Source organism: Hibiscus syriacus, unplaced genomic scaffold, assembly GCF_006381635.1.
Source record: "Hibiscus syriacus cultivar Baekdansim isolate YM2019G1 unplaced genomic scaffold, ASM638163v2 tig00110021_pilon, whole genome shotgun sequence".
In the NCBI taxonomy this organism is placed as follows: Eukaryota; Viridiplantae; Streptophyta; class Magnoliopsida; order Malvales; family Malvaceae; genus Hibiscus; species Hibiscus syriacus.
This window is the reverse complement of record NW_024062569.1, coordinates 53,340-59,339: the sequence shown is the minus strand read 5'-3', so window position 1 is coordinate 59,339 and position 6,000 is coordinate 53,340.

The following is a 6,000-nucleotide window of genomic DNA, read 5'->3' as shown; positions in this document are numbered from 1 at the left end:
ATAAAATTGATATAAAAAATTATATTTCTCTTTTCTATTCTTTTTCTATTAATTTTTATTTTCTTTTTATATTAATTTTTATTTTCAAAACTCATTTAAAATCAATGAAAATTCATCCAAAGTTTCAAACTTTGAATACCTTGATTTCCATCGATAGTTGTATGATGAGGTTGGTCTCGATATATATTGTTATCTTTTCGAAAGAATTATTCTTATTGTTTGAGTTTTAGAGGTCTGAAACCCCTTGAATCCGACAAAGCCACAAAACCCCCCAAAAAAAATATAGATTTTTGTGCTTAATGTCATGAATTTCAAAGAGATTTTATGAAAACTTAAACTGAGAAAGTGATATAGAACGATGAGACAAAGTTTAATTAAATACCGACTTTTAACGGCTACTAAAATTAAGAGAAAATTTCTTAAGTCTTGATGAAAAAGATGGAAAGAATAAAAAATGAAAAAAGAAAGTAATGTAAGATATTTTTTTACTTATACATAACCACTAAAATGACGGGCCATCCGGCTATTTCAGATTTAATGGTCCGTGATTAAAAAATTAAATGGAAAGCTTAATGTTATAATTGAATAATTTTATAATTTAGATACCTAAATGAGACAGTTTCTAAGTTTAATGAGTAATAGTGTAATTTACCCTTATTGTGATTTCCTTCTAAGTCTATTATATATTTTAAAATATATATTTATAAAAAATTTAATTATTTTTACTATTAATTGTAAATAAAATATAAACATATTTTTTAACTTACATCTAACATTCAAAAGTTAGTAATCAATAGAGTATTACAAAGGTGAATTGATTTCCCTTAAAATAACGGTCAATCTAATTTTAAATGAGTTTAAATAATATATACTTAAAATATCGAAATTTATAATGATTTAACAAGATAAATACAACTCTCAAACCTAAATTCAAAAATAATCCACAGAAATTAACTCTCAGTTAACCTAATAAAAAGTCAATTCAACTCACCCAACCTTAAATCAGTATATGTTCTACTGGTTAATGTTATTCTATTGTTTTGTTAAACAATATACTTAATGGGAAATTATTGCAATTATTTGAGATCAAATCTTCTGATAAAGACAAAATAAAATAAAATATTCCTAAAAAATTGAGACAAGTGAAATCGACTTGAAACTTGAAAGCTCAACTTGATTGTCAACTAATTACCCTTATAAAGTATCCTTTATTTTTCTTGTCAAATTATAAAATAAATAAATATAATAATCCACCATTGAAAGAATTAACCCAAAGCTGCTATATTCATGCACCATAGTATTAAATTATAGTTTTAGTGTTTATTGTGGGTACAGCTATAATCTCATGACTGTAGATATTACAAATGTTTCACAATATATAATGACTGATATAGATATAATTTTTTTAAATAAAATATTTTAAAAATACAAAAGTAGCTATAATATTATAGTGACATTAAAAATCATTATGATTTTATTGTCAATATTAAATTATGGGAACTTATTAAGTGATCCCTTAAAATAAAATTGCTTCTTCTCCTTTGATCGTCATCTCAAAAGCCATGATTTAAAACTAAAATTTAACCTAAATATATATAATTTGACCTAAATAAGAATATATAAGCAATTTTTTTATGATAAAGAGAGTAATGATCAATTTGACCTAAATATAAAACTAAAATTCCTTAATTAATCGGAACCAAAGCATTTTTTGTGTTAATTAATTGATGGGTTGAGTGTTGGACAAAAGTTGGCATGCATACATTGTGAGAACCTTCTTCTAAAAAGGCGACTTAGTTCATTGTTTATTTCTACGTGGATATATAAAGTTCAAAATATTGGGTTAATTAAATGATAATATTGAATTCAGGGATGAGTTTGGTGATAAACCTTATATAATTTTTTAATGAGTTTTTTTTTAATTGAAAATGGATAGAATTCAAATTTCGAACTAACAAAATTACTTATATCACTTAATAATTAAGATAATAGAACTATAGACAATAATAGTATATAAATCAAACAACTTTTAGTTTATCATGAGTTTAAATACTTCATAAGTTATATATTTTGTGAATACACATAATTCGTCTAATGATAATCTTTAACTCTTACTATTTGTTAATAAAGGTATTAATAGGTTAGATCGCATATAAATAATTATAATTTTTTTAATTTTTTTAAATTTATTGAATGACCTTAATAATATAAAGGAATGTTACTTTTTTTTAAGGATTCGGATTTAAAGAATTACATCTTACAATAAGTATGTGTCAAGGTCTGAAGTCAAGGAAATCTTAGGTGCTCGAGGAGTATCGAGCAACACACCAAGACCACAACCGAGTTTTACTTGTTGTCATCTAAGAGGGTCACGCCTAGGAGTCCCAAACCATCAAGTAAATAGAATTCTAGTCGAGTTAAGATTCAAGAATTCGAGATATACTTTAAGTAGGGACTTCACATAATAGATTGGCATACCTTGAGTTATATTGGGATTTTACCATATTAAAAGACATTTAATTATAATTAATAGGAGAAGTAGAGTTCAAGTTCAATTAGGATATCATTGGATATAAGGGACTTCAGTTATAAATAGAGGTTCTTCCCACCTCAATTGTCATTCAGATTTTCTAAGTAATAAAAGATTAACACGAGCATTAGGCCCATTGATTCCATTCCATTCCTTCCAAGCCAGAGCACGTTCCGAGGTTAGAATCGTCAACAAACGAAGGTTAATTTAGGCACACAACTCATGTTCTTGTGCTTAAGACTGTTGGTTACTAAGTTCAAGTCTAATCCTATGATATATACATTATCAATAGACTAAAAAAAATCTAAACATACATTATTTTGTAATATCATATTTAAAAAAATATATTTCTAATTTTCATTTTAAAATTGTCATCTAAGAAAAATATTTAAATTTTTACATCAACCTTAACCCAAAATTCCAGCAGATACCTGAATGTACCCATATTAACTGTTCACCGAATTCGTGGTTGTTCTTGAACTGTCTCGCCATTAGGTTCACTGCAACAACACTCACTTAGATGTACTAAAACAATAAATTTTAATTAAAATAATGAAATTCTTAATGGTCGGTATATCAATGCCCTTCTTGTTTATATATTGAACTGTCATACACGTGGCAAATATAATTTATACAAGTCAAACAATTAAGTGAGCTACAAACATGCAATTGAGCTTAAAATAAAGAATTATTAAAAAAATGATTTATAATAAAAATATTAAGTAAAAGATAAAGAATTATTAAAAATGATTTGTAATTTAACCGACTTTCAACTGTGCATCAAATAATAATTGGGCTAATAATTAGTATACGATACGGTTGCTATTAATTATTAAAATTTTGATTAAAAACAGATGAGACAGTTCAAGATTAGCTGAAAACAACTGAGATTCTTAGTTTTTTTGCATGAAAATATTTTGATTCTGTCATGGGATCTTGAGAATGTTATTGAGAATTTTTTGGCAAATCATGTTATTGGGATCAGATAGAGCTTATTTTATTTAAAAAGAATAATAATAAGTAGATTTAAATTAATTATTTAAAACAATATATATATATATGATTGGTTCGGAGTTAGTAAAATGTACTATATATTCGAAAGACTCTCAATCATTTGACATTGAACATTGATACACCCTTGTATACATGATATATTATATTTGTATAGAGAGAATTTATATTTCAACTTTAAAAATAATATTATTAAGAAAGACAAATCTTAAATATGAATCGTATTTTTTGGGACAAATCAAGTAGAATCAAATCATTTTAGGTTTAGAGAATTCAAATTTTAAAGATTTTCAAATTTTTTTAGGCTTGATTTATTTTGAATTTAGACCATTTAATGTTAAAGTATTTTGGATTCCTAATCATGTTTTTCGAGTTTTGTTAAGAATGGACACAAAACGAGACAATTTTTGGCCGTCTGACCCAAAAGTTGAAAGTTTCCACCCAATCTCCACCCATCCTAGCATTTGGTGATGTTTCACTCGTTCTAGATCCATCTTGAATTTTGAGGTAGAAATGTTTTGATCCAATCTAATACAAATATTTTTTTTATTCGATAAGATAATGAGATAATATATATATATATATATATATGAATATTATAATAAGTGTCCTTAAATATATAGAGTGATATTATATAAATCATCATAAGTTGAGTCGGGTCAATAATTTTTACCTTAAATTAAACTATCCTTTCCAAATCATAATTCAAAAAATAAATCAAATCATCTAAGATGGCTAAATCTACGAGATAATGTGTTGGAATTATTTATTTCACGAGATAACGTTCTCCCAAGATTAATTGCTGAAGTAGGGCGAATTGCACAGTGTTGGCCGTAGGTCGCCATGCCTTCCCGGCGACCTACGACGTGGCAGCTTCCGACGAGGGAATGATCGTGTGCATGGGACATGCACAACCCAACCCATAGGTCGCCATGCATGCCTGGCGACCAAGCTTTAACCCTCTGCTCCCGTCCCGCAAAAATATCACATGGCCATACAAGGAGACAAGGTCGTCGGGCGTGCATGGCGACCTCCTTGGTCGCCCGGAGTGCATGGCGAACTAGGATGTAACACCCCCAACCCGTATCCCAACCCGGATACGAGTCAGAGATATTACATTGACTTTTAAAACACAACTCATTACAAATAATAGTAAAATACTTGAACTTATATTACGAAAAATACAATAATATACATATGGTAATATAAGTTTACCAAAATATTCAGAGCATACACAACTTAACTCTTTAATTACATGCCAACATCCATTTTCATAACAAAATGACCTACTGATTAAGTTGCTTCTGATCTGATAGTTGCAGGAGTAATGTTGTCCAGCTGCTTAACCTCGATCGTCTACTTTATCGAATCCTACGTGTGAAACACTCACACGCTAAGTCATCGACTTAGTGAGGCAATATAATAATAATATCAATAAATATAAAGTAATTGCCAAAATGAGATGGGTTGCAGTAATAAGATGTATGTAAACAATGCAATAACCAAAACCATGTTTCTTACACATATACTTATCAAATTCACATTCATAAGTTCGCCTTAGTAAGTTCATTAGCCCATGGTACCATACCGAGAACCTAAGGTATGTGAGTATTGTGAGGTTGTGCACTATGCTGTCACCACAGCTCATATAATTGCAGCTAAGTGCCACTTAGAATTGCACCGGAGTGCCGCGTAGAATTGCACCGTAGTGCCATATAATAATGTCCATAAGGACCACATATCATTCCTTAAGAATCATATACATATGCCAAGGATCAAGTATGTGTCTCACCAGACCTCACACATGTTCCAAAGAATACATATATGTCCCGAAGGACCATATATCATTCCTTAAGAATCATATACATATACCAAGGATCAAGTAGGTGTCTCACCAGACCTCACACATGTTCCAAAGAATACATATATGTCCCAAAGGACCACATAGACCCTCTACCCTTGGCATGCCAACTATACCTATAGTTCTCATTTACATAACGTGGGCTTTCACAATTTATCTAATTTATATCACATAGACATATTATTTCCATACCTTTATCATATAACTCATATAACTTTTTCTTTCATATTCATGTCCCATAATGCATATGGTATGGATTCATGTCATATATCATCATATGAACTACGATCAAGTATCAAAATATTGAATCTAGACTTATCACAAGTCTAGAACTGAATAAAATACATATTCATGCTATGCATATGCACTCACCTAGATTTCTTTGTCTTTCCCTCGATTGATCCTAATTGTCGATGGTTCTGGAACTCGATTAGGCTCAATATCTACATAAGCAAAATTTTCAAGATGATTATCATATGCCTAAGTCTTGAAATTAACCTCTAATAGCCTACCAATTTAAGGAATTGATAGTTTAGTCTCTCTTCTTTATTTTATTTTTTTTATTATGGGGGAATCGGTTCCCCCCTGGGGGTATCGA